Source organism: Uloborus diversus, chromosome 5 (assembly GCF_026930045.1).
Source record: "Uloborus diversus isolate 005 chromosome 5, Udiv.v.3.1, whole genome shotgun sequence".
NCBI lineage: Eukaryota > Metazoa > Arthropoda > Arachnida > Araneae > Uloboridae > Uloborus > Uloborus diversus.
In genome coordinates, this window is record NC_072735.1 from 44,022,238 (window position 1) to 44,036,617 (window position 14,380).

A 14,380-nucleotide genomic window follows, 5' to 3' on the forward strand; every position below is an offset into this window, starting at 1 on the left:
GTATATACACGTACCTTCTCCTATATGCACGCACAAATATGTATATACACGTACAAATACAAATGTACCTCTTTACACGAGTATACTCGGGGGTAACACATATCTATACGCATATTCTCGTGTTTACACGAGCATACTTGTATATACACGTACTTTCTCGTATATGCACGCTTAAATATGCATGAACACGTAGAAATACAAATGTACCTCTTTACACGAGTATACTCGGGGTAAAACGTATCTATACGCATATTCTCATGTGTACACGTATATGCACGTATTTTCGCTTGTGTGCACGCATAAGTATGTGTTTTTACAATTAAAGCAAATTTACCTCTGTACACGAGTATACTCGGGGTAACACATATCCATATGCATATTCTCTTGTGTACACGTACATACTCGTATATACACATGTTTACTCGTGTATGCACACATAATTATGTATATTCACTTAAAAATTCACATATACCTCCGCACACGAACATACGCGGGATAACACGTTTATATACATATATTACGCACATAGTCGTATATACACGTATTAACTCGTGTATGCTTGCGTAAATATGTACATGCACGTAGAAATACAAATGTGTCTCTGTTCATGTGACATTTATATTTTACGAATTTAATCTGAATTAAAAATTTAATCGAATTAATTTGATTACTTTTAATCTGATTACTTTTAATCTGACTAAATTCAATTTGATTAATTTAATCTGAACTAAATCAATCTGAACTAAATTAGTTTTTTTAATCAACTAACGCGTTAGTTTAAACTAACGTTAATCTTCGTCTGCAATTGAATTAAATTTTTAAAATATTAGTCGGAACTAAATGAGATCAGATTACTTTAGTCGATTGAGGATTTAGTTGATTAATGCCCAACACTGCTAGAAAGTATTATGGGTATACGGGAAAGTAGGCTCGTATAGTTCTAGACAGAATTTCTTGTTCTAATTGCGCCACTGCTCCTTTTGTCATGTTTTGACAGGCATAAAAGTTTTATCAATTATTCATCACTTAGAAATTAAGCAGATATTCAAAGTGGGGTTTACATGGTGTTTAAAATAGTTTCTTTTTCCAAAACGCATTATTAGCATATCAAAGGAACTGCTGAACTCCAAATAATTTCGAGATATGAATTAAAAACGTACACCATTTTTCAAAATTCTAACATTATTTTTTAAATAAATTAAATTCCAAACGTATTCTTTTCCATTTTATATTTGTCTACAAAACCTCACTCCAGGTGTTTACTATACTTTTCCCGAAAGCCAGTGTATAAAGGCGCTCAAAAGACATTTGCACGACGGCGCCGATAAGGCTTGGCGCGGGCTTGTGTGGATTTACCATAGGAACAGTATAAAAATAGAGTATATTTTAATGAGGGTGAATTAGTATTCTCATTCGAGGTTTCAGTTTTCATTCGTTCAGTAATTGAGAAAATGATTAAAAGATAAGATTTATTAACAAAAACACACATACATAACAAACAGTAAGCAAAATAAAATAAAGTTAAAACATACAACGTGAATTACAAAACGTGAATTGCAAACTACAATCACAAAACATTAAGAAATTCTCGATTATAGTTCAACATGAGTTAGTAGAAAGAATTCAACACTAAAGAGCGCCAAAGGCACTGTCCGCAGTGTTATTAAACCAGTGAATTTAAAATCAGTAAAAATTATAAATATTTTTGAAAACCATCTCTTAAATTTAAAATTCAGAAAATTACGGTTTAGAAAAAGAAATAAAGAAAATTTCACAATAGAGAAAGGAGCCTTTTGCGTACCAAACGATAATTGCTGATTGGGATCTGCTCTACAATCATGCCCAAAAAGCACAATACGTTTTGTTTGACATTAAAATTTATTTTTTAGAAGAATAAAGTCGATCCCGCGGGATTGGCTCCTTACAATCCCGAAATCCCGTGGGACTAAATTCGGCGCGCGATTGGAAACCCTATTTAAAAGGTTTATCTATCGTTTCGCCTACACTAAAATTTATTTCCACCTCTCACTGAGAAATTCCCCAAAATAGGGAAAACTAATGGGTTACTCTTTCGGTTCGCCGACACTATTTTTTCGAAAACGAACGAGCTGATGTGTGCATCACATGACTTCCTTTTACTCCAATTTAATGTCATTTCCCCCATTACTGGCAATTCAATAGTTTACTCTCTAAATATCACCAACAGTGGCCTAATTGAAACAGATTTTAAAAATAAAAAAAATCGCCAAATTTGTCGCCAAGTAGGCGACAAAACTTGACGACCAAAAGACTGGCGATATATCGCCAAGTGTATCGCCAAATTATAACACCACTTGAGTTTACATCGAAATTAACAATCATTTCCTAAAAAGGGGCAAAAGACCCCTTTAAAAACTCCCGAATGCAACCAAAAGAGGAGGTGCACAACCAGACCCCACCAGGAGTCGACGTACCAAATTTGAACTTTCTAGGACTTACCGTTCTTGAGCTATGCGGCATACATACGCACATATATACATACATACAGACGTCACGAGAAAATTCGTTGAAATTAACTCGGGAATCGTCATTACGGATATTTCGCGTGTCTATACGTTCTTAGGCACTTATCCACGTCTGGTCGAGTCGGAAAAAAAAAAAAAAAACCAATATTTATTCTGGGGTGAGTAAAATGGAAATTAAGGTCGATTTTTGAGTGAAAATTTTTTCGCGAATACAATACTTCCTTTTTTGTAAAAGGAAGTAAAAATGAAATGAATAATTAAATATTTTTATCATTGGAAAGATATTTGTATACATATTTGATAATTTTACAGTTTTATGAAACGTAAATATAAAATCAAACCGTTAATAACTTGCCAGAGCACTAATATTTTAAATTCTATTTGGTTTCACTAGACGGTGCAATATTTTGTAAATGTAGAATTTTGTTGCATTTTTTAGAGGAAGTTTAGTATTTTTCTGTTGTAAAATCTAGCAGCCTGCCAACGATTTTTTATCAATGCCCCCGTAATACTTAAGAAAGGCAATTAAAAATGCATATTATTTAATGTTTCTTAATTTACTCTTCTGTATGAAAATATGATTTTTTAGCTGTTAAAAAATTTAAAAAACTTTACTTAACACACATGACTTAAAATAAGAAAAAACGATTTTGGCAGTTTTGCCGCAAAATTTTTATTTCTCTATTTTTTCCTAGTTTCTGTCGTTTCGCTGTCATGAAATCCCTAAACGTCTCAAAGGGCAAGACTAAAAGGGAAAAACAAGGGGGAGGGAAATTTCGTGTCGACGAAAAGTTGGGGGCACAGTTTAAAATTTTGGTTTATCCCCAGTTTTGCCGACATTTAAAATTTCCTCTCCCCTTAAAAATATCAAAAGATAAGATTGAAACTGAAAAACAGGGGGGAAGGAAATTTCGTTTCTGCAAAACCTGGGGGGGGGGGGGACATACAATAAAATTTTGAGATACATTTTAATAAAAACATTATTCAACAATGACCGTGATCAGAACTTTTAGTTGCAGGCTCATTAACATTTTAGCATAAAATTTGTCAAATCCATTATTCTCATGTCACATCACGTTTCAGATTACCGGAGAACATTGGAACAAAGTTTATCTGATGCAAAAAAATCAGGGGTTTCTATTAATATTTAATTCTAATTTGTGCGAGTATTTTTTCGTCCACGTATTAGAGAATTTATTCGAAAATGTTGATTCAAACTGGAATAAGCTAATAATCAATGTTTAATTAATTAATTTGATTAATGAATCTTGCATTGTCATAGGGTCTGAGCTCGTATACCAAATCTCAAAAAAATCCGTTCACAGGAAAAAAGTGAAATTTGAATTGCAAGATTTGAATAGATGTATAAATAAATAAAAGAGAAAGTGTCAAATGAGGATTAATTTATTAAAAGGTAACATATCCATTTTCCAAAAATGTTCAGGAGGTGAGGAAAACGAACTAGGGTAAGAGCAAAATAGTTTTATCAACTTCTCTGGGTACAGAATTCAGCACAAAAGCACAGCAAATTATGGCCCAGAGTAAGAAATGTGTGTGTAAAGAAAAAGATATCGCCACCTTAATTTTAGATATGTGCCCTATCATAGACTAATAATAAGAGTAGACCGAGCTATGGCAACCCTTTTGCTGCTCATAAACCAAACCATGTGACTGGTGGATATCCTAGCAACAGCGGGCGTTGATCGTAGCAAACGATCAACGCCCGCAAGAATTAAAATAAATACAATTGATGGAACGCGGAATAATGATCTTTTACGGAATCCGATTTGTAAATTTGTTATTCTAAGTTGTAAATACTTTGTTAATATAGTGAGTTTTTCGTTTAGATAGTACTGTGCATTTTCTTTAGTCAATTTCAATAACTCTCTAAGCAATTAAAGATGCAATCGCCCAAAAAAGAATCGGAAAACGGTAAGATTTTTACCTACAATTTCAATTTAAGATACCGATTAGTACATTTTTGCGTTAACGTAAAACGTTTACGCCATTACGTTTACGCCAACGCTGACGTAGCAGTTCCGAATGAAATAAAAGTTACTGAAAACTGTGATCAAAAACTAATTACTAATGTCAAAATAATGCATAACTAAAAGAAAAGCAGTTCAATCTCTGCACCTGGAAAAAAATTATAATAAAAACACATTACGTCTTAAAATACATGTCGAGTGCCAAACTATAGATAATGCTGCCATCTAGCAACCATGCTGCCAAAGTCTTCGCCAAGCCCTTCCACCAGTCACATGATACATGTATGAACCAAGTTTCTTCATCAGCAAGAATGAGAAAGCTCGGTCTACTCTTATTATTAGTCTATGTGCCCTATTGAACGAAAACCTGAATGTTAAAAATTCCAACTTAACCAAAAATCTAATATTTTACCTTCTGATATTCTCTTATCGAAGTATCTTCGTTCTACAGATTCTTTCAGGATGTGTCGCCTTTTGTTCAAAATAAAACGTGCAGAGGATGGATTTGTTACCTTTTGATCAAAAAGCCACTATTTACCCTTAAATAAAATAGGAATTTCCACGTTCGGACTTCTTGAGTGTAAGTGATTTGATAAAGGTCATCTGAAAGATTATAGAATGTCATAAAATGAATTTTTCTAAAAAGGGGATATGTTCCCTTTTGATAAATTACTCCTCAAATAATAGTAGGAATTGAAAAAATTACTCGAAGAAGAAACATTTCTAAACTGTCAATTCAAGTCAGCGAGTCAATTTTATTTGGTCGCACAATTCCAGTAATTATTCAGATTTGTTGTTACAGGATTATTCTGCAATTGTTTTTTAAAGCAATTTATGGAAGAAAAATATGAAAGAATTCTATACTTAGATTTTTCTTCTTAATTCTATTTTACAAGTATTGTTGCATTTGGATTATTTCCCTGGGAAAATTTAAAGATTACCTCATCTCTGTAAAAGAAACAGGCTAAACTATCACCTATTTATTTCATAAAAAAAGAAAAATTCGTTAAAATTAGAATATTGACAGAAGAATCATTTCCTCTAGATGTGATCAAAAGAAAAAAACGAGCTGATGTGTGCATCACATGACTTCCTTTTACTCCAATTTAATGTCATTTCCCCATTATTCGCTATTTTAATGTGATTCAATATTTATTCTCTAAATATCACCAACAATGGCCAAATTGAAACCAAAAAAAAAAACTCCGCCAAATTTGTCGCCAAGTTGGCGGCAAAACTTGGCGACCAAAAGACTGGCGATATATCGCCAAGTGTCCGACAAATTATAACGCCACTTGAGTTTACATCGAAATTAACAATGATTTCCCCCCAAAAAGGTGCAAAAGACCCCCTTAGGAACATCCGAAAGCAACCAAAAGGGGAGGTGCACAACTAGACCCCACTACGAGACTATGTACCAAATTTCAACTTTCTAGGACATACCATTTTTGAGTTATGCGAGATACATACGCACATACGCACATACACACATACGCACATACATACAGACGTCACGAGAAAAGTCGTTGTAATTACCTCGGTGATGGTCAAAATGGATATTTCGCGTGTCTATACATTCTTAGGCACTTTTCCGCATGTGGTCGAATCGAAAAAAAAACTCAACATTCATTTGGGGGTGAGCAAAATGGAAATTAAGGGCGATTTTTGAGTGAAAATTTTTTCGCGAATACAATACTTCCTTTTTTGTAAAAGGAAGTAAAAAGAATTAGTTTAGTCTTTCAGACACCCCACCCCCTTCTCTGGAAACCAATTTTTGTGGTCCAGTGGGTTTCAGTTTTTCAATTAATGTTCGGTACTTTCCAACGTTTCTTCCTTTTATTTAACAGTTTTCTTTTTCCGTAGAAAACCTTGAGCTTGATTTTTTTCGCATAAAAAATGACCAAGATGATGCAGAAGTTTATTTATTTTATTTTTTCATGGAAATTCGTGTTTATTTTAATTAATCCAGTCTACTGTGTTGGAGAGATGTTGTATCGTAAAAACTTTTTTTTAACTTTCACTTTCAAGTGAGTCAATGACATGAATCATTTTTTTATTTCGTTGAATATTCTTACATGGGGGCGTTTTCGGCAGCGAAGATTGATGAGTAGTTCTTGGAAATATTTAATTTTGAGCGACACTGTTATTAGGTATGTTGCCGCGGCAAAATTGTACTACTGTATTGAAAATAATGCGCAAAACAAAATTTTCGAAAATCAAATGTGAAATTCAAAGTAACCTTTGATTGTTTGTAAGAGAACCATTGTTTCGCATTCCCCTTAAAAGTTTTAAAAAGAAAGAAAGATAGAAAGAAAATAAAGAAGGTAGAAAATGGCAGCCGCGGGACTGACTGAGAGAAGCTAGACCTTTATTGAATAACATTAGCTTATAATGTTGAAGTTGATAAAATAAACTGACACTTTATTCGATTTGTAGTTTCAACATACCTGCAACATTATAAGCGTATATTATTTATTATAATATACGCTTTATAAGCGTTTATTCAATAAAAGCATAGCTTCTGCTGGCCAGCTGTGACTTCTCATTGTTTTTTTAAATAAAAAAAGATATCACTCTCCCGAGTGGAATTGAACCAGGGAACCATGGGAGGTCACGGGAGGTCACCGTGACTTTCCAAAAATGTCTTTATTCGGCAAATTTAGTTTGACGATTCGGAAAAATTATCCTCATTGGCGAAATTTGGAGCTGCGTCCGGCGAAGTTTGGAGCTCCTTTCAGCAAAGTTATCATCATTCGGCCAAATTTTGGGTCATATTTGGCAAATTTAAGTTCGGGGCACCCCTGGTTTGAACACTAACCTTTAACAGTGGAACGCGCAAGCCGATTGCGGCACGGAGGCTTTGTTTTAGTGAATTGTTAAACCCTTTTATTTACCAAAATAATATAAACTTATTATGTTGAAGGTATATTGAAACAACAAATGGAATTAACTTTCAGTTAATAAAGTTAAATTTAAAAACTCAACATTTATAATTTAAACATTATAAGCTTGTGTTATTCCATGAAAGCGTAGATTCGGTCGGTCAGTCCCGCAACCAGTGGCGGACTGCGCTTATGTGTTTGGGTGGAGTGGGACAGGACCGTGACCTGGGGGGGGGGGGTCGCTACACCATCCCAGTTTTTCAGAAATTGAGCCGTCAATTTTATCTAAGCGATGCAATAAGAAAAAAGAAGGAAAAGCAGTATATATGACAGCCTTAAAAAGTTAAAATACTTTTGCACATCCAACTTAGTGAATGACAGTTCATAACAATGGGGTCGTTTCCAAAATTTTAAAAGTATTTTTTTTCTGAAAGAGCATGTTTAAAAACATAGGATCTGACCATTTTTTGATAAATTTGCTTACGTTTAATATTTTCAAAAAATTACTTAAATCGAAGCGCTTTCATTGTTTTCGGCTTCTGCCGATGACATCACAAATGATGAAATGCCATTTAGTGTTGCCATTCACAGTGCAAAATATTTAATTCGCATCTTTACTCACGTGTATTGGCAACGATATGGTTGATAGCAAGCGTAGAGCGCAATATTTAATTCGCTGCATGATTATCATAACGTGGAAACGTAGTTGAAAGATGCGGCAAAGTGCATCATTTGTGACGTCATCAAGACCACGCCTTGTTTGAAAAATCGGACATTTTAAAAAATTAGTTAAAAAAAACTGTTGGGAAAATGAAAGTATTTTCTGGGTCCATGTTATTTTTGTTGCTCATTCTATCCATTTCAATGACTAAAAGTAGTACTTATGACTGAAGGAAACCACCCCATTGCAATAAAAGTGAAAAAGAGTAATTTTCGGAAAAATGTAAAAGAAAATGTTATCTTAAAATGCTATTTTGGAGCTTCCAAGATTCTGTATTATTAAAATTATCTAATAAGGGCCCCGAAAATGTGCGTTTCAAACATTTTTTAATAAAAAATAAAGTATTCAGTACGCTGTACAAACTCACGATTTTGGACTCTTCAGTGAAAAAAAAAATGATTAGGCAAAAAAACATGACAACTTGCACCGCTGAGAGGCAACTGACAAAAGAAAATTGCTTCCAACGCAATAAGTCTCGCAGTAACTAATCAATAATACAACTTCCATCATAACTGCAAACATATTCACTTTTTTAAAGGTTGTTTTTGTTTCAAATATAAAACTTCGACATCGAAAAAACATCGAACGCAAAACATTGATTTTTGAACAAAAATATCGACATCGACGTTGCATCACTATTTCGGGGTAAAAACGATTGTATTGTTACTTTTTTTACGCGAAATTTCTACAAGATAACAAAAAGAAATAAGAAAAGATAGAGATTACATACTTTCTACATTTGACGGTCAAAAAAAGGATGGGAGTTTTGTTTTTCCTAAAACAAAAGCTCAGATGGGAAGATTAATGAAAGATTAATTAGTAATAATTGGTAAATACAATATTTTTGACAATACTTTGAATCACAGTTTGATAAACAGGAGATAATTTCAGAAATCATTTACCATTAAAATTTCAAATCGTATTTTCTGTTTTCGACATTGTAAGTAGTGATGTGCCGGATCGTTAAAAAAGTAGATCCGTGGATACGGATACGGATCATCAATGTCAAGATCCGCCGATACGGATACGGATCTCTTTTTTTTTACCCAAATCAACTACCCAAGTGTAAAATTTGCTAGGGAAGGTATTCCAGTCAGGGTAATGGCACTGTTTCTTCAAAAAATATCATCTACGGCGAAAAATCAAGACTATGATTTACTCTTTAAAGAAATCTCCGTTAAAATAGAAGGAGAGTTGGGAGGAATCGGTCAGCTTTGCATTAATGCTTAAACAGAATATGAAAAATTATTTTCAGCTTGCTCGTTAGATGTAGGATACAGGAGCAAGAGTGTGAAGCTGCTTCTGGACATGTTAGAAATATTTTTTTGCATTTTATTTCAGTATAAATGCAGCGCTGACCCATTCCACCCAACTTACTCCGACCGACGAAATAACGGAGGCGGGAACCACTTTACAATCAGTAAATAGAGAATTTAGTATCACTTTTTTTGAAGGATTCCGAGAAAAACCAAAATGAAAAACAACACAAACCCCAAATACATAACAAAAACCAATATTTAAAAAAAAAAAAAAAAAATAAGTAAAAAAAAAAAAACGTTCCTTAGGGCTAATCTCATACGAAGCTGAATTTCGCGGGTCAGAACACACATTGTTAACAAATATAAACTGACAGCAGATAGAAATTTTAAATCATTGAGCTTTTTCGTCTTGTTTTCCGACTATGAAATCTCTACCAATCACGCGTATAAAGACTTAGAATTGCATTTAGAATTTACTTAACAAGATTATAGCTCCTACTGTATATAACTTGAAAGTTCCAAATAAATATAAAACGCAGAAAATTTCGTTCTTTCAATTAGCTCCAATATTTTTAACGTACGGTAAGTTTTTACTACCATAATCGTGAAAAAAGTTAAGTTGACTTTTAATTAATATCTCCGACTCTCCGGTAATTAAAGTTCTACAAAAACGAGGCTAATCTAAGCTCACTTTCGATCAAGTCAGCTTTTGAACGAAAAGAAGAACTATTAAAATCGGTTAACTGTTTAGGAGCTACGATGCCACAAATAGACACACATATACACATTTTCAAAACTTATTATCCCTTCCTTTTCGCGACGGAGGGTACAAATTGGCCTCGGAAATGATACCTTATAATTTAAATAGGGAATAAAACCTAATTGAAACGGAATTTAATAGTCTTTTATTCAAATATTTAAGAATTTTTAGAATAGAAAAGATCCGTTTAAGATCCGTCAAAAAGTAACGGATGCGGATATGGATACAGATCTTTATTTTCCCTCGGATATCCGCGGATACGGATACGGATATCCGGAACATCACTAATTGTAAGTAACTGAATCATTCAAACTGTTTTCAACTTATTGACAGCTGTTAAATCCCGTTCAAAAATTTATTTTGCACTGACATATTTTCCCCTAATTTATTGTTATCATTTGATACATTTCAGAAATGCATTTGTAAAGAAACAGGCTTTTATCAACATTTATTTCTAGCTTTAGAAAACAGAACTACTCCAAAAGCAATAAATCATACTTTCTTGTTCACCTGTCAACACGAAGTTTTCATAATTGTTCCATTCAGTTTAAAAGACAAATAATTTTATTTATTAAAGCTACAATAAAATGATGAATTATCTGTCACATAAATAATTTTCTGCCTTTCTTTTTCATTTAGAAATTTAATGATATATTTATAATTTATTATTCTTCCAAAGCATGATTTATTTATATTTCTCCTTTCTGCTTTTATGTTGAAAAGAGAAATAACTTTTGGATTAGAATGCGCGTGTTGGGAGTCTCAGTTCAATGACCTTTTGAAGTAGGGGGGAAAAAACAGGATTAAAGAAAAGGAACAAATCTCTCTCTCTCTCTTTCTATATATATATATATATATATATATATATATATATATATATATATATATATATATTAGGGTGGTCCTTATTTTCGAAGTTGCAGATATTTTACGCGACGCCCCCTCAATTTGTTCCATTGTACGAATAAATGATCCTTGCAAAATTTAAAGTCAATCCATGAATATTAACACGTGCCCCTAGGGCCCCCTTCTTTGAGTTTCGAAGGAAAAATTGCAGATTTTCTCATTTTTATTTAAAAATATTCTAACGTTTTATATTTGAAGTAATTTTGAACCTCAGTAGGTGCTGCTACTTCCCCGGCCGACCATTCTCTCACTTTCATTCTCTAAAATTTAACATGTTACAAAGGATAAAATGTACACCAATGCCTTGGTCAAGCGTATCGCTCTTCTGCGCTTGTTCTAACCAAGCAGCAGGGGAACATTTCGTCCCATCAAGATGGACACAAGGGATTCTATGGGCCATTAATGAGTGGTCTAGGTCATTAATGAACGATCTTTGACAACAAGAAATTGCCTCCTCCACGGTTTGGGGGTGTTGATTTACAAAATTCTCTGTGTATGTAATAGGTGTGTCAAATAGAGTCGCAAGATTTCAATGCTATAAATATAAGTAATTGCAATTATATTTTAATTCGTTGTTCTTTAGTTATAAACATACCTAAATGCTTATGCAATTTTTAAAATATAAATTTCGAAAAATCCTCGATTACTCCTAACATAAAAAATACACTGTATTTTCCATAGCTAAAATATAAATTTAAAAAAAATATCCAGATCGGAACAATGTAGAAATCTATACTTTAAATTAATTTTCTTCTATTTCAGTACATAATCTTTTATTATCATCAAATTCTTGCGATTCACAAGATTTAGAAACCGAAATGGGTATCTATCCTAACCTGTTGTACTTATGTTTTCTACAGCTGATCTACCATAATGCAAAAAAGCTTGACAACTATTGATATCTGCTCGCCTTTCATCACTGTTTAGACAAATGCCATATTAAGGATAAAGATGTTGTTCATTTATTTACAGCCTATGTAGATGCAGTAAATTTAAATCTAAATGACCTAGTGATCTATCGTACATTCCTTAAGATAGCAAAAGAAAATCTTCGAGAGGTAAAATTAAATTTCATGAATTTAAGTTTAGATTTTGTAGCTATTCACTGGGATACAAAGCTACATCCAGATGTAACTGGAAAAAGAACGCCGACAGGATTACCGTGATAGCTTCAGTTCCTAATATTGAACAGATACTCGGAATTTCTTAACTATTTCTTCAGTTGTATATGATATCTTAGATGATAGTTCTTTATTGCTAACTGTTCTAGCCGTAGTGTTTGATATAACGACTTGCAATACCAACCGTATAAATTGTGCATGCAAATTTTTAGAGCAAAAACTGAACGATGATATTGTGAACATTTGGATTGCCATCATCTTGCACTTGAAATCGTACTGCAGAGTGTGTCTTTAAAGAAGTTCTTGTTTTTCTTAGTTCTGGATCAGATATTCAATTATTTTAGCGCTTCAAAATTTTGTGGAAAGATCTCCATCATTTAAACTTATAACATTTCAATCAAGTACACATACCACTTAAATTCTAAAAGACGAAGTTGATGACATATTGTTGCTCGTAAAAATCGTCATTGAGAAAGATTACAGAGAATTCTCATCACTTGTAATAATATTTCCTGGTGAACTTCCTCCTACAGGGATATGTTTTCGGCAACCTGGAGCTTATCCCTGAGCCGCATGGGTGGCAAAAGGAATTTTTGTTTGAAAATTTTTATATTTAGGAAACAATTTAAATTGACCTTACATGAAAAGAAAGTCCTTCAATGCTGTTTTACAAAGCTGTTTTACAATTAAATGCTGTATGAAGATATGGTTTTTCGCAGCAACCCAATTGAGGCTCCTTTGAATAATATAATATGTCTGAAAAACTAGCAGAGTACAAAATGACGAAAAACATGCAGCAGAAGCAGTGATTGGAAAATTCAGAAACCGCTAATGGTATTTAGGGGATAAACTAGTAGCTTTGTCCGTATTAGATGAAGGAATTAACTTTGAAGATAGGAAAAAAAACTACTCCAAAAAAATGCTTGCTGAAAAGGAAGACGTGACTGATGACTGTATAAACGAGCTGATGTGTGCATCACATGACTTCCTTTACACCCAATTTAATGCTATTTCCCTATTATTGCAATTTTTTAATGGGATTACTCTCTCTAACTTTAAATATGCTGCTTAATGACACATTGAAAGCAGATTTAAAAAAAAAAAAAAAAAAAAAATCGCCAGATTTTTCGCCAAGTTGGCGACAAAACTTGGCAACCAAAAGACTGGCGATATATCGCCAAGTGACCGCCAAATTATAACACCACTTCAGTTTGCATCGAAATTAACAATGATTTGCCCCCAAAAAGGTGCAAAAGACCCCTTTAGAAACACCCGAATGCAACCAAAATAGGAGGTGCACAACTAGACCCCACTACGAGTCTATGTACCAAATTTCAACTTTCTAGGACATACCATTTTCGAGTTATGCGAGATACATACGCACATACGCACATACGCACATACACACATACGCACATACATACAGACGTCACGAAAAAGTCGTTGTAATTACCTCGGTGATGGTCAAAATGGATATTTCGTGTCATTCTTAGGCACTTTTCGCATGTGGTCGAATCGAAAAAAAAACTCAACATTCATTTGGGGTGAGCAAAATGGAAATTAAGGCGGTTTGAGTGAAAATTTTTTCGCGAATACAATACTTCCTTTTTTGTAAAGGAAGTAAAATTCAGATAACAGTCGATGATTTGAAATACTTTCTTAAGTAAAGATCTTTCTCTTTATAGAATCAATTACAAGTCTTTAAAACTGTTTGATAAGTTACAAACACCAAAAGATGTTTTCCTATTTGATCCTGATTCATGGCAAAATGATGGAAGCTATTTAAAAGGAAGAGATATTGTTGAAATGCTGAAAGTTGTGAATGATACAACTGAAAGAGGAGCACAATTAATCGAAGAATTTCCCAATCAATTTACCAAACATGAGTCACAAAAGCAATTTAGTACTTTACAGACAGTCCAAGATTATCGGGAAAAAAATGCACCCGATTGAGATACACTGAGAAACGTGTACGATTAAGGTAAAGTTTCTAAAGCACTATTTCATTCTTATTCAATGTAAAATCTTTAGATGATGTGAATTAATTAAAAAGATTAATTTTAGTGCTACCTCGCTGTAAAAAATATTTTGAAAACCTAGGAGACACAATGTACGGAGCCTGAAGTAAAAACTCGAAGGTATGTGGGAAAATTATCAAAAGTGTTAAAGTTCAACGTCCTAGGGGCACGTGTTATTATTGACCAATCGAGTTCAAATTTTGCACCGATTACTTTTTATT

At 33.4% G+C, this 14,380-nt stretch overlaps 1 protein-coding gene across 1 annotated transcript in view; it reads right to left on the reverse strand.

The window, feature by feature from the left end:
* LOC129222891 (uncharacterized) overlaps window positions 1-14,380 on the reverse strand; it is a 201,676-nt gene that overhangs the window by 71,091 nt on the left and 116,205 nt on the right.